This window comes from Cryptomeria japonica, chromosome 6 (genome assembly GCF_030272615.1).
Source record: "Cryptomeria japonica chromosome 6, Sugi_1.0, whole genome shotgun sequence".
Lineage (NCBI taxonomy): Eukaryota > Viridiplantae > Streptophyta > Pinopsida > Cupressales > Cupressaceae > Cryptomeria > Cryptomeria japonica.
The window spans coordinates 462773232-462790479 of NC_081410.1; positions in this window are offsets into that span (position 1 = coordinate 462773232).

A 17248-nucleotide genomic window follows, 5' to 3' on the forward strand; every position below is an offset into this window, starting at 1 on the left:
TCCCTCCATTTCATATAGTGTCTTCTATATAAGGAGATGCTTTCTCCATTATCAAACCCTAATGACTTGATCAATTGACTACTTGGCATAGACAATCATACTTGCAACCACATTCCGTTCTTTATTGAGCTCTTGTGCACATAAAATCTGAGAGCAAATATATCAAGCAAGATCAATGAAGATAGGAAGAATGGAGATCAAAACCCTATTGGACATGTGATGGTATAATCTTTGTGATTTCATTTGATTTGCATTGTCTTAGGTAATCTTCATATGTTATGGTGGATCTTTGTTGATTGTTAGGCTAGGGTTTTGTGGTTGAATTCATTTAGCCTTTCAATATTGTTGTTATTGTTATCCATTTTCACCATATACATTTTGGCATGCCCGGTGGGACTCTTGTCCCTTTGCATTTAACCTCCTTGTTGCAGATCTTGTGTTTTTGAAGTTGCAGATCGGACATTTTCGGCAGCATTTTCGGTATTTTTGCGTTTGCGCACTCTCAGATCGCGTTTTTTATTTTTAGGCACGTCTGAGACAACTGGATCCGCGTATGTGTTTTGTCAATATTTCATTTTGCAGGTTCCAAGGAGGCGCATCTGTGTTACAGAAGCGCGTCTGTGTCATTTCTACCCACGTCTGTGTTTGGAAAGAGCGTCTGTGATTTTTACTCACGTCTGTGTCTCACAAAACCGCGTTTGCGTATCAGAGCCACGTTTGCGTCGGGGGTAATCGTGTCTATGTGTGGCCTGTTTCAAAATTTTAAAACTTTATTGATTTAGTTTTCTTATTTTGCATGTAGGGTTTCAGATCTGGTTTATTTTGAGCTAACATTTTCAGATCTAGCTAACAAAATTGGTGCAGCTTGTCTTGGAAGCAAAATCGTTTTGCTGAAGGCCCCTATTTTCACAAAGTCTTTTGGGTTTTAAAATTTACCTAACTTGTGTGCTTGCAGGAAGGGGTGATCATTTGAAACAATCCAAACTACTAATAAATCTTTGTTGCAGGTCCTTGGCAAGGGTTTTTGGATTTTTATTGTGTGCCTTGTTTTCATAGACTAGCAAACACTTCAATTGGTGCACTAAAATTGAATCATTGTCTTTTGTGTCTTGAGCAATAGGCTCTTTTTGTTTAATCTTTAGAGGGCTTGTCTTCCCATGTGGTCATTAGGACTACTAGTGAGAAGAGGACGACCCAAGTGGTAGCAAGGAAAACCCACCTCATCCAAACCACTATAATCAAATGTATTCATGGTGAAAACTATGAATAACGTGTGCTGATTAGTTCATACCGACACTATGTCTCCCCATAAACCCATTTGATCAAATTTATTTGATCATTTGTAGGGCATAACCCCTACTGGCTGGGAGCCTTCTGTATTTACAGAGCTGAAAGTGCCACATGTATGGCCACACGAGCAGATGCCCTTACTAGCACCTTTTTGTTTTAGAAGCCCAAATCCTTCTAGTTGTTGGGGTAGGAGGTCGGACCTCTGGTAGCGGCCCACACACATACGGTTCTTAGTAGAGATACAAAGTTTGCCACGGGGAGTTTTCATGGGGACTGATGCTTGGTTGACCTGAGAAGTGAGTGCCGAGGGTGGAGCCAGTGAGGTCAAGCATCTAAGTATCCACTCTGAATAGCGTAGCCTCGGGGGTAAAACCCTATGTGGGATCAGCAACTATTGTCTTGGCTAGCCATAAGAATTGTGCTTGACTTATTTTAAACATTCAAACATTCAGGACCAAACAGCAAAAGATTGTGTCTTTTGTGTCTTCAAGTGTATGCAAAACAATTTTACATCAAACAACACACTTTTCTTGGAGTCATTTTGAGTCTAGACACTTGCAAACATTGGGTCTTCATCAACACTGTGTCCTCTTGTCATGAAAAATAGTCAAACAGTCAGATTTGGTCACAATAAAATGACTTCACAGGTTGGAAAAAATTGCACAAATTTTACAGAAACGCGTCTGTGTCTGTTTTAACCGCGTCTATGTTGTCTAGATGCGTCTGTGAAGGGCAGAATAGCATCTGTGTTTATAACAACATCTGTGTTGAATATAAACACGTCTGTGTCGGGTAACTGTGTCTGTGAAGTATACAGATGCGTTTGTGTCCAAAATTGAAAAAAAACAAAAACTGTTACAGTCCAGCAAACATAGACAAGAAAATCTCAGAAGCACGTCTGTGTTAAACAGAGTAGCGTCTGTGTCCAGAATTGAAAAACTGTTATAGTCCAGCAAGCAAATACAATCAATTTCGGAAATCTTGAGCTTCATAGGTCATCTCTCTAAGGTTTCATTTAGCATTCAACCTGTCCTTGGGTCTCACAAAGTCCATCATTACTTTACATCTCTCATTACATTCACATTTGTCTAAACTTGAGTCAAAAGGTCACTTGCTTGTCCTCATCATACTTTGTCAACACACTACATACAACAACACTTTGCTAGGTGGTCCCTCATCAAGGTTTCTTACCTTTGGGTCTCATTTGGTCTTACTTAGGGTCAAGGTCAGCTTACCTCATCAAGAGAAACTATCCTCTCTTTGGAAGTCACACCTACTCTACTACATACATACTTGGTCTTACACTTTGGACATTGCAAGTACACTTCAGACTCATTTACATTCCATCCAACTCTTGGTCTTCTATACTCTTTCCACTTTTCATCTAGTCTCACACATCTTGGTCAATACCTAGTTCATGGTTGAAACCCGTCTTCAAAAATCTAGGAGAGAAACTAAAGAGGCTCAAGAGTCCGCAAACATGAGTTCTTATGAGTATGACAATGAGATCTTTTTCAATTCTGATCATACTACATTACCTGACATGGATGTCTATAGAAACATTCCAAATGTTGAGAACATGGACACTATAAACAACAATGCTACACACAATGACAATGTGGACAACTTTTTAGTACATTCAGCAGATGTGGAAGAATCCATTATGAATCCCCATTTCAATCGATTGGTTGAGGAAATAATGAAGAGAGATAGACAATACTTCTTACACATGATGGCACAAAGTGGAGCCAAGATACCTCATGATTTTTACATGTCTCAAATAATGGAACATAGACCCTTGCAACAACCTCACTCCAACATGGATCAAAGGAGACCTAATAGTGGAGGAAATAGAGGACCACACATGGTACCTGAATCACCATCAGCTTTGCTTCAAAAACCAGAGGTCCCACATACACATGGTCAAACATATGATACTCACCTTCGCAGACCATTATGGAAGTCTTATGGAGAAAAATATGCTCAATCACATATCAATGCTAAGGATCAACCACCAAAGCAATGGGATATTCCAAGGCATGCTCAAAATTTGGACACAAGGAAACCTCATGTCAAATTTGGGGGCAACACAATGGAACATGACATGCCTGTAGAATATGGTATACATGCACAAAATAGATATGGGGTTCCTCAACATGAATCTAGACCAAGTGGTCCATATACACAGTATCATTATAGACCTCCTCCATATGAACATGTGTATGACCAATATCATCCATATATGCAACATGCTCCTCCTCCAATGGGTGCCTCAAGTATGGGGTATGGTCCAAGAAGTTGATCTCCACCTAAGAGCAATTTGGAACAACAAATCAGGGACTTACAAAAGAAAATGGAGGACATAAATACACCGAAGCCAACATACACAATGAGAGACATATGTCCTTATCCATTTGACAAGAGCATTCCAATGCCTCCTTTTCCTACACACTTTGTGACGCCTAAATTTGATAAGTATAGAGGAAAAGGGGATCCTAAGGCACACATAAGACAATTTTTCATAGCTTGCATTGAGGTAGCAGCAGAAGAGACATATTTGATGAGATTATTCCCACAAAGCTTAGGTGATCAAGCTATGGAATGGTTCTCCCAACTTCCACCTGGTATTAAGTCATGGGGTGACTTAGCAGAGGCATTTATTCAACATTTCTCCTACAATATAGAGACAGACATATCAGTCACTACTTTGTGCAATACTAAGCAAAAAGAGGGAGAATCTTTTGCATCGTTCTTACAAAGATGGAGAAATCTAGCTAGCAGATGCTCTTGTGAAATTCCACAAAAACAAATGGTAGAGATGTTCACCCAGAATGTTAACAAAGACATTGGCTATGATCTAAGGAAAGCTTGTTTGTCTACCTTCAAGGACGTTATCGAAAAAGGCTTAGTGATAGAAAAGGTCCTAATTGAACAAGGAGTCATTAAAATATTCAAGGAAAACAAAGATGACTTTAAAGGAAAAGACAAGCCAAGATTTTGGAATAAAAACAAGAACATAGTCAATGATGGTGTTGTTGATGCCAACACAGTGTGACCCAAATTCATTTTTTCTAGATCAAGCTCTACAAACAATCAAGTGAATACTCAAACAACTTCCAGATCACGAAGGAAGTACACCCCATTGGGAGAACCACTTGAGTCAGTTTTCAAGAAGCTAGTGGCAAACAAGGTGATCACAGTTCCAGATTTTCCCCCATATGAACCAAAGGTTAAACCAAATTGGTGGAATGATGATGAATATTGTGAATTTCATAAGAGAAAGGGTCATAAGACAAGAAATTGTCATAGACTGAAGAACATCATACAAGATCTCATTGATAGAGGTGACATTGAGATTGAGGGACATTCGTCTAATCAAGAACATGAGATGTTTAAGGAACCATTCCCAAAACATGACAAGGGAAAAGTTAAAGCCATAGATGACCAAGCCAACTATACTAGAGCACCTTACAACTATGATTCAACTATCAATAACATCTCGATGGACAATTATGTCTCTACTATTATCATCAAGGACAAAGCATCTGAGAGTTCTACTCAGAGACCCAAGATTATCCTAAAAGGCATTGGATCTTCTTCTGAACCTACCTCTGAGTGTCATGTTACAACCCGTCGAGGTAAGATCACTTTGCAAGGTGCTCTAGCTAAAAACACTACCTCTTCATCAACCAAACCTGAGTATGACCCTGTAGAACAGTTAGGGAAGACACCCACGCTCATTTCAATCCTTGAACTATTACGCATATCTCCCGCACATAAAGCCATTCTTGATAAAATCTTGAGAGATACTGTTGTTCCTACTGATCTAAACATGGACCAATTTCAAGCCATGGTGGGATACCTTTCCATTCCACACTCCCTTACATTCACAGAAGCTGATGACGCCTTTGTAAGTCAGCCGCATAATGCACCCTTACACATTGAAGCCTTCATACACAAACATCAAATAGAACGAGTCCTGATAGATGGAGGAGCAGGTCTAAACATTTGCACATTAAGCACTATCACACAATTAGGATATTCTGATAAAGCTGTGAATTCTACAAACAAGATCACCATTAAGGCATATGATGATGAAGAGCGTTCATCCAAGGGTACAGTCATATTACCTCTCAGAGTGGGACCAGTTACAAAGGATGTGGTATGTCAAGTCCTGGATTTAAATCTCACTTATAACATATTATTAGGACGTCCTTGGATCCATGAAATGAGGGCAGTCCCATCCACATATCACCAATGCATGAAGTTTCCTCATAATGGAGTGGAAGTAACAGTTAATGGCGATCCTAATCCATTCATATATTGCAATAACCTGAAATCAAAGACTAAGACCATCATTCCTAGTAATCAGGAGGTTGTTCCTTCATCGGCATACATTGATCCTGAGTCATTAAAACCTTCGACATCCAAACAAGGTGAGCTTAGAGGCAAGTTTCAGGACAAAGGCATGGGGGAATATACTTTCAATCAGACCATGTACTTAAGACAAGTCATGAGTTCCCCAAAAGAATATGGAAGACCACATCCTAACAAGCAAATCTCCATCATGACGCTCAAATGGGCCCCTACTACCTTTCAAAGATGGGGTGAACTAGAAGAGGAAGGTTTATACCAAAAGCTTTTTAGAGATAATGAAGAGGAAACACAAGATCATGTCAATCTACCATGTGAGAAATATGGCAAAGGCTTCAAAATTCTACAAAAATTTGGGTATGATGGAAAAAGCCCTCTGGGGTTACGAAAGGAAGGCATCATTGAACCTTTACAACCTGAATTGACTTTCAAGAAGGAACGCTCGAAAGGACTTGGTTTCTTAACTTCCAAAGTCCACACCCAAAGGATAGAAGAAGCCTTACAAATCAAAGCTGCCAAAATTCAACAAGAGAATTGATATTCCACAGATTCCAACGAATGGGAATGGGGTTCCGACAAGTCTTCCAGTGACTATGAACTCACCGAGACATTCAGAGAGCCAGGTGAACCCACAGAAGAGGAGGAGTTTTATAACAAATTCAGAGTTGGTCAAGAAACAACCCATGAGGATTCCACACAGTCTTCGTCTCAAGGTTCTAGGTTGAAATCACATAGGATGAGAACACCTATTCCGAAATGCGCTACTAGTGATGATAATTTGGATTCACTCGTGATTGAGACTGATGAGGAGAGTGCCATTGATGACCCCGATAATTACCTTGACATACTCGAATATAACCACATCTTCACTCTTACCCCCGCTAACTTCGAAGACATTAACGGCCTTCCCCTTGTTCACCACCAACTCATTGACTGGGATCATGAAGGACCTGCACAGTTGGATACATTTCAAAATGATGAAGCTTTTATTGACTATCTAGGCATACGAAACGATCTTCCCCCTGGAAGCCATAAAGCGGGATACACCATAGAACTCAATAGCGTGGCATATTTTGGTGAGGGTGTCGGACCTTCCAGTCGCAAAAATGTGAGAATAAGAACAAATCAAGGGTCTTATGGCGAAAACCACATTGTGGCACTATCTGACCCCAAAAAAGTAAAAAGAAAGGACGTATCTGAGGGTGAAAACCTCTCTGAGGTACCTGAAGATGGAAGGCTCGACATTCTCCCAGCATCATATGAGGAAAAATCATCCATGTTGGTAGAGGAGACCATCAAAACAAACATCGGTACAGAAGAGGTTCCACACAACATATTCCTAGCTCAATCATTGACCGAGTCTGAAAGGTCAAAATTCATAAATTTCTTCAAAGAGTGACAAATCAACTTAGCCTGGTCATATGCTGATATGCCTGGACTAGATCCGGATTTGGTAATGCATCATCTGATGGTCAAACCGGGGGCAAAACCAGTAAAACAGAAATTAAGAAAAATGCATCCACAAGTGGCATTACTAGTCAAAGCAGAACTTGAGAAATTACTCGATGTCGGATTCATACGTCCAATTGATTATCCTGAATGGATCTCTAACTTGGTACCTGTCAGTAAACCAGATCACAGCATCAGAATTTGCACAGATTTTAGAGACATCAACAAAGCTTGTCCAAAGGATGACTTCCCATTACCAAACATTGACTTGATTGTTGATCTCACAGCAGGTCATGAAATGCTATCATTAATGGATGGATTCTCTGGCTATAATCAGATAAGAATTGCACCCAAGGATCAACATAAAACAACATTTACTTGTTCGTGGGGAACTTTCTGCTAGAATGTCATGCCTTTCGGGCTAAAGAATGCAGGTGCTACATATCAAAGAGCCATGACTACTATCTTTCATGATCTCATGCATGTAACTGTGGAAGATTATGTTGACGACCTCTTGGTCAAATCAATAGACAGAAATACACATTTGGACATACTTTCAGTTGCCTTTGATCAGTTGGAAAAATACAAAGTAAGATTAAACCCTAAGAAATGTGTCTTTGGAGTAACCTCCGGGAAGCTCCTAGGATTCATTGTATCTAAAAGAGGAATTGAAGCGGATCCAGTAAAAGTCAAAGCTATCTTGGAAATGCAACCACCAAGAAATATCAGTCAACTTCGATCCTTACAAGGCAGACTCCAGTCCATCTGAAGATTCATAGCACAACTGGCAGATAAGTGTAATCCTTTTCAGCACTTGCCACATAAAAACATCAAATTCAAATGGGATGACAACTGTCAACAGGCTTTCCAGACGCTCAAAGATTATCTTCTAAATCCGCCAGTTCTGATGCCACCAGTTCCAGATCAACCACTGTTACTGTACATATCAGCTACTCCAACAACACTGGGGGCACTCTTAGCGCAACAAATCGCTGAAGGCAAGGAAAAAGCAGTATACTATATCAGTCGCACATTGGTGGGATACGAGCTAAACTACACACCAATTGAGCGCGCATGTCTTGCTGTGGTCTTTGCTTCACAGAAATTACAACATTACATGCTCACTCATAAGACTAAGTTGGTTGCAAGAATTGATCCATTAAAATACCTTCTCAATAAAGCAACACTTACTGGGCGACTGGCCAAATGGGTAATGATATTGAGTGAATTTGACATCGAGTATGTGGACAGAAAAGAAATAAAAGGACAAGCCATCGTAGATCAATTAGCAGATGCTCCCATGATAGATGATGTTCCTCTAAGTTCAGAATTTCCAGATGAATCCATTTTGACAATGTCACATGCAAAGCCATGGAAACTGTACTTTGATGGCTCATACACACAGCATGGGGCAGGAGCTGGCATCCTCTTTATAACTCCTCAAGGGGATTCTATACCAAAATCATACCGCTTATCATTTCCTTGCACTAACAATATAGTGGAATATGAGGCATTAACAACAGGATTATGAATTGCAGTTCAATGGAAGATCCAAGAACTTCGTGTTTTTGGGGACTCCCAACTTGTCATCCGTCAAGCAACTGATGATTACCAGACAAAAGATGAAAAGTTAATGCCTTATAAACAAATGGTGGATGGTCTGAAATAACATTTCACAAAGATAGACTTCGAGCAGATACCAAGAGAGCAAAATCAAGCCGTAGATGCCATGGCTACAATTGCTTCATTGATCGATTTACCTCCAAACGAGACCCGCTATGAGTTCTTGGTGGATAACCTTTTGGTCCCTTCATATGAGATAACGCCTACTGAGATGATATGCGTTGTTGGTCCCGAATCCCAGTTATATGGTTCCATTTTCACATACCTATGTGACAATACTTTACCTCCTGATCTATCAAATAACCAACGTCGCACTTTCATTCGCCAATCCTCTCGATATGTCATTTTAGCTGATATCCTATACCGGCGAGGTCTAGATGGCACTCTTCTTAGATGTCTAGAAAGAGACGAAGCTCAGATTGTGTTACGGGAAGTGCATGAAGGGATATGTGGTCCACATGCTAGTGGTCCTACCTTGGCCAAGAAACTCATTAGGACTGGATATTACTGGCCCAATATGGAGAAAGACTCATATCAGTTTGTCAAGAAATGTAAGCAATGTCAAATTCATGGAGACCTCATACATGCGCCAGCACAAGAACTACAGCCACTTGCGTCTCCTTGGCCCTTTTGTCAATGGGGACTCGATCTCATAGGCAAGATTCACCCTCCTTCTTCCAATGGTCATAAATTCATTATCACTGCCACAGAGTATTTTACAAAATGGATTGAATCCGTGCCTCTCACACAAGTTACTAGAAAACAAATTGCTACATTCATCCTTAACTATATCATTTGCCGATACGGTATTCCAGTTTCCATTATCACTGATAACAGGCGTCCCTTCAAAAATCAGGATGCTCGCGAACTCTGTGACCACTTCCATATCTCCCATCGTTTCTCCACACCATATTACCCCCAAGGCAATGGCCAAGCTGAGGCGTCTAACAAAACAATCCTTAAAATCCTAAAGAAGACAATCAACGATGCTGGCCATAATTGGCATATTCAACTTAATCCTGCACTTTGGGCCTATCGCACAAGTGTTCGCACACCTACAGGAGCTACACCCTATTCACTTGTCTATGGCGCTGAAGCCATCTTGCCTATTGAGGTCGAGTTACCCTCTTTATGGGTTTCTTTGCAAAACATCATCACTGATGAAGATTACAGAGTCTCTCGCTTACAAGAACTGGAACTGCTAGATGAACGGAGACAAACTGCTTTTAATCATCTCAAGGCTTACCAACAATGAATGAGTCACAGCTACAATCACAAAGTCAAGCCTCGCACATTTGAGGTAGGTGACTTGGTTCTTCGAGAAAACCCCAAGAATCAACAAGACAGAGAGAAGAAGGGCAAGTTTGAACCAAACTGGCTTGGTCCTTACATCATCATAGCAGTATATGGCTCTGGGGCATATCAGCTCTCAACTACAAAAGGTGAACCTTTGGAGGATCCTATCAACAACATGCACCTTCGCAGGTTCTACACATAGCTCTTCGGAATATCCTAATTCAAAAATACAAAAAAAATAAAAAATTTCAAAAATACAAAAAAATTATAAAACAAAAAAAATCGTTACTTGGTGAAAACCTGGTAAACAGGTGCCTTGTGACAACAACAAAAAAAAAAAAAGTAAAGAGAAATAATTTCGTCCAACGGTGAAAACCACTTCGGTGGCGCCCTGGGAAAGTACCATGGTGAAAACTGGGTCACCAGCGCCATGCGTAGAGACATTGCTCCTCCATCCTTAAGGATTCTCTTTCATCATTTCACTTTGCACACACTCACAACCTATTCGTCCATAATAAACTTACCCATTCCCATCATGGCTTGTTATTGATCTCCCTAAGATTGGTTAGCCATTTATAATAAACCTCTCTTTCCATCCATAATGAATCAGATCCTATCTATGGCTAAGGCAAAATCCTACATCTAGTGATGGGTGTGGAACTAAGAACATCACATGTTTCAAGGAGTATAGTTTCTTCCAGCTTTCTTTAGTCTATTCGCGCACAATCCGCAATAAAACAACATTTGCATCACAGATCCGCAATAAAGTTTCATCTTCTCCGCAATAAAGTATCAGCTTCATGGATTCAGTCAGTTTCAGATGAGACAGCAGCAACAATGGGCTTCAACAAATCAAATCTTTCAACAGACTCAGACAACATTATGGTTCAGTGCTATCTATCCTTTCTGTGAAAGTAAACATTGTGACCAAAATCAAATAAGACTTATACAAGTGACAAGAGACACTAAACTTGAGGATTACAGTGGATGTTGGTGTCAAGTCTTGGTTTTCTTTTGATTTCATCTTTTTTGGTGACATGTCTTTTAGCTTTTCCAGGATGTCTTTGACTAGAGATTCTATCTCCAGGATGTCTTTGACTAGAAAGGCGAGGATGGGGTATCATCACCTATTTGTATTTGCTGTCTATGGATTGTTTCTTAGTAATGCTATAACTTGTCCAAGGATATGAGGACACTGCAAGTCTAGTGTGAACTGGGGCATTCCTTGTTTGTGACTGTCTTATCTCCATGCAAACAGGTACAATGACTTTCTGGGTCGAACATATGCCTCGATTGTCATAACCTATTTTGCCATAATAAAGCTCAATGATGATAACACACAAGAAGCTCTTTCACTTTCATATCTTCTGTCTTCCATCCCCCTTTCTCGATTGACTTCCATCGTCCTTCTTGAGTCCGTGTAGCCTGCTATCACATGACTGAGTATAATGACACACCAAAAACATTTGCATTTCATGTAGTTTCATCTGCATTACCACATATAAGCATTTCATACATACATATAGATATCACAACTGCATCACATCCTGCACACAACACCTGTTAGCACAATTTACATTTGCATTATCATATTCATCTGCATTTCATACATTTACATTTGCATTGGCATAACATTTTAAAACATAAAAGAACAAAAATATTGCATTACATACATATTTGCATCCATATCATAAACATACATCATAAAACATCTCATCACATAGGTACACATGCATATAGCTGCCGCAAAGATGAATCATCTCATATATATATAAAGTGTCATGATACAATGATGTCAAAATCATATGGCTACAATCACCTGCAAGTGTCTACATCATTATACAAAATGGTACAAAACTGATACAGAGGAACTCGCTGATCACTCCTACCAACACTATTGGTAGTGCTAATCCTATCCATGTCATGGTATCCCATGCCATGTGTCCCACCCTCATCTCCAGTCTTGGATCCTAGAACACTCGTCTAAGGGCATCCCTGTCTCCATCTCGATCGTACGGAATCAGCTCCCCATCAATCGGTATCCACATAATCCTGTATACATCCTCCAGGGTGACTGTCATCTCACCCATCGGCAAATGAAATGTACATGTCTCGGAGTGCCATCTCTCCGCTAGCGCAGTCAGCAAACCCATGTTTGCCTGAAACTTAGGCACATACAGCACATGTCTCAAACCCATCTCCTCGATGGCAGCTTTGTCCTCGACCGACAACTCAGGTCGCAACCTCTGCATCGACGAGAATCTCTCCCATGACTCCAACATAGGCAAATACTCCTGCAGTAAAACAACTCAATCATGTTAGTTATAGTGGCATTCACTGTTTATCACAAAATGCTACTCGCTATCTAAATGCATATGGCTATCTATCCTAGTGACACTCACTGTTCATCACAAAGTGTTTCTATTTATCCTAGTGGTACTCCCTGTTCATCACAAAGTACTACATGTGTGACACTCACTGTTCATCACAAAGTGTTACTCACATTCACACTCCCTGTTCATCACAAAGTGTTGCTCATACTTTGGGTACTCCCTGTTCATCACAAAGTACTCTATCTTGGTACTCACTGTTTATCACAAAGTGCCTTGATCTATCCTAGTCTTCCTAGAGGACCTGCTTGAGTGTATCCCCTCAGCAGCTTATCCAATCGACAGTATATGTTCATCACAGAACTACCGATTTGACCTAGAAGATGCAAATTCATACTTTTCAAACGCAAACACGCTTACATGACATAAACGCGCTCAAAGACTGCATAGAAGCGCCTGAAAAACACAGACGTGCCTTCTTGACACAGACGTGCCTTCTTGACACAGACGTGCCTTCTTGACACAGACGTGCCTATGCTCTGCACAGACGCGCCTGGACATATTTTGACACTTTTTGGACCCTAGTCTAAGCGCATTTATTACCCTATTCGACATGCATTAATGACACAATTATATGCATCAAAGTACGAGGAGGTTTGGTGGTACTTACCACCTCTCCTGCCTCTACTGGCCTCTGAAATCGGTGAACACGGTCGAATTTGTGAGTGAAAGCCATCGCTGCTGACTGCTCTTGCTCTATTTTTGCTCTACAATATGCTCTTGTGGATGCGTGGATGACAATGAGGATGTATTTTCCCCCGTGGTCTATCTTATAGCCTACCCTAGCCCTCGCCTTCATTTCCTGAGTCAGTCTTCGTTATCCCGTGACTTTGTCACTTTATCCGGTCAGTCCATTCTAGCCTTTCTTTCTTATCGAGAGATTGTCTGCAATCTTTTTAGACATTTTCATCCAATCTCTCGAGGGGGCATATCATTCCCATCTTGGGGCAACTCTGTATCAGTTCATCTTATCTTCTTTGAAACAACGCGACAAGTCGCATTGTCTCAAAGAGGGGCAAAATGTAGACACCTAAAATTGTCATGTCTAATTAAATAAATATTTTATTTATTTAATTATGTAAGCTTAATTCTTCTATTAATTAAATAAATCTTTATTTATTTAATTAATTCATTTATCCTCTTCTAGCCTTATTTCTCATTTAAATAAATACATTTATTTATTTAAATTATCCTTTTTCTAAATTAAATAAATATTCTTATTTATTTAATTGATCCCACTTCTTCTATTAATTAAATAAATCTTTATTTATTTAATTAATTCATTAGCCTTTTCTACCCATGACACATGTCATTCATCTCTTAATTCATACACTACCTACCCCTCTCATTATTTTATTATTTCTTTTACCTACCCTCTAATCATAGCCGACCTCCTTTTACACCTCTCAATCTTATCCCTCCATTTCATATAGTGTCTTCTATATAAGGAGATGCTTTCTCCATTATCAAACCCTAATGACTTGATCAATTGACTACTTGGCATAGACAATCATACTTGCAACCACATTCCATTCTTTGTTGAGCTCTTGTGCACATAAAATCTGAGAGCAAATATATCAAGCAAGATCAATGAAGATAGGAAGAATGGAGATCAAAACCCTATTGGACATGTGATGGTATAATCTTTGTGATTTCATTTGATTTGCATTGTCTTAGGTAATCTTCATATGTTATGGTAGATCTTTGTTGATTGTTAGGCTAGGGTTTTGTGGTTGAATTCATTTAGCCTTTCAATATTGTTGTTATTGTTATCCATTTTCACCATATACAGTGTTTACTCAAGACGAGTTGCCTACTAGTGAAATTCAACATCAATATGATCCCTTGATGATTGTGGTTATCATAAATGACACTGCTATAAGATGAACACTGGTAGATAATGGCTCTGGCCTTAATGTGTGTAGCATTAATCTATTGCATAAGATGAATGTGGATACATCCCTTATTGAGCCTGACTCTCATCCCATTCGAGGCTTTGACAAAGTGGCTAAGTCTTCATTAGGTATTATCACCTTACCCCTCACAGTGGGGCCTGTTACTTTGCCTACTCCTATCCATGTTATGTCAGGAAATCTAACATACAACTTGTTATTAGGGAGACCTTGGATTCATAGTATGCAAGCTGTCCCCTCTACATTGCATAGACAAGTTAAATTTATTTATAACAATAAGACATATACCTTGATAGGTGATACTAATTTCCAAGCTTGTTTACAAACATCTACTTCCAAAGGGGGTTCTTCTAAGCCTTCCTTGTCTAGTGATGACTCTTTAAACAAGATACCTATGGATGAATCCTCACTTTCTGATGATCAAAGTTCTTTGGATGAGCCTGATGTTCCTGAAGAAGATTCTTCTCGACTTGAATCTACACATGAGAAGGCTTTTGATCCTGAGAAGGTTCTCGGAGAAGACGATTGGGGATCTCTTGATTTTAATCCCACCTTTGTAGGTGAGTATAGGGTCCCTTCTAGAGAGCTTAAAGTTGAAAAGAAGGAAGAGGCTAAAAATCAATCAATCTTACTTGAACCTATGAGCAATAATTTTGTGGCCGCCTCTCAAACTTCTTCTCCTCACACCTCTAATTTTGAAGGATTTGATTCTTTGTCTTATGAAAAACCACCTTCTCTTTCTGAAATGGCTAATCGTTATGGTCGTGGTTTTCATATTCTAGCTAAGCATGGGTATCATGGAAATGGTTGTGGCGCTCACGAACAAGGGATAAAGGTTCCTCTAGAGAATAATCTTTATGATGTGACCTTTGGACTTGGTTATAATCCCTGCAAGCGCACTAAAGCTTCTAAGAGACCGTGTATTAGTGTTAATGTCATTTCTACATCTCTACCAATGAGACACCCTGAGTATATTGATAGGGATCCTCCATGTGCCTATGCTTTGGATGTCTTTCCTATTGATGACGCTTTAGCTGAGTTTTTAGGAGCATATGATACTCTTCCTCGTTATCATCACAATAGGGGACTTCCTTATTGTTTGAACATTGAAGCCTATTTTGGAAAAGGGATTGATAATGATGAGATTGTGAAAGAATTCCCTCAGTTAAAGGATACTCCTCAACAAAGTAATCTTCTCACAAGTGACACCATTGATGTTAAGATGGATCCTTGCAATGAAGAAAAAGCTATTAGAATTGGAAAATGTTTGGATGAAGAAGAACAAAAACAATATGCAGATTTATTGCAAAAATTCCCTGAGATCTTTGCTTGGACATATTCTGACATGACTGGTATAGATCCTAAGATTGTTACTCATAATATTGTCTTAGTTCCCGATGCTAAGCCTGTGAAACAGAAGATTCGAAAAATGAATCTTAAGGTAGCTTTGCTTGTTAAGGCTGAGATGGAAAAATTATTGGAGGCTGGATTTATCCGCCCTATTGATTATTCCCCATGGATTTCAAATATTGTCGCTGTGGCTAAATCAAATAATAAAATTAGAATGTTACCGACTTTCAGGATTTAAATAAGGCTTCTTTGAAAGATGATTTCCCTCTCCCAAACATTGACATGATAGTTGATTCTACAGTAGGACATGCTTTGTTATCCTTCATGGATGGTTTTTCAGGATACAATCAAATCTTTATTAATCCTCAAGATCAATTCAAAACTGCTTTCACCACTTCTTGGGGTACATTTTGTTGGGTGATGATGCCTTTTGGACTTAAAAATGCAGGTGCAACTTATCAACGAGCGATGACCCTTATCTTTCATGATTATATGCACAAAATTTTAGAAGATTATGTTGATGATATTTTAGCCAAATCCATTCTCCGTATAGATCATATTAAGATCCTTCGTCAAATCTTTGAAAGAATTAGTAAATATCACATGCGCTGGAATCCCCGAAAATGTGTTTTTGGTGTGGATAGTGGAAAACTATTAGGATTCATAGTTTCACATCATGGGATTGAGGTGGACACTAAGAAAATAGATGCTATTGTCAACATGCCATCTCCTAGAAATGTATCTCAACTCAAAAGTTTACAAGGAAAGATTTAGGCTATTCGTAGGTTCGTATCTCAACTTGCGGATCGTACTTTCCCTTTTACTCAACTTCTCAAAAAGAATATCACTTTTCAATGGAACGAAGATTGTCAGCAAGCATTTGAAGATTTAAAAGTATATTTGGCTAATCCTCCTATCCTTCAACCCGCCGAACCTTCTAAGCCCTTTCTTCTTTATACAGCTGCTTCCTCTCATGCTCTCGCAGCATTATTGGCACAACATGATAAAGATGACAAAGAGTGTCCGGTTTATTATATAAGTCGAACCTTACTCGATTATGAGACCCGATATTCTGCGATAGAAAGACAATGCCTGGCCTTGGTGTTTGCGACTCAGAAATTGAGACATTATCTTTTAAATTCAGAAGTCCACGTCATGGTAAAGTTTGATCCGTTGAAGCATCTTTTCTCTAAAACCGATTTATCAGGACACCTAGCTAAGTGGGTTATGATGTTAACTAAATTTGACCTTAAATTTGTTTCACAAAGAGCAATTAAAGGGCAGGCATTGACCGATCACTTAGTTGAGGCCCCTTCACCTTTCTCCTTCCCTAACCCTGAGTCTTTTCTCGATGATTTCATTCTTTGCACAGAGAAAGATGAAACTTGGGAGCTGTACTTTGATGGCTTTAAGTGTCGTATGGGATCGGGGGCAGGTGTTGTTCTGATTTCTCCTACAAAGAAATCCATTCCCCTATCTTATCGTCTCAATTTCTTATGCACCAATAACATTGCTGAGTATGAGGCTCTTATAGCAGGAATAAAGGCAGCCTTGGCTCTGAAT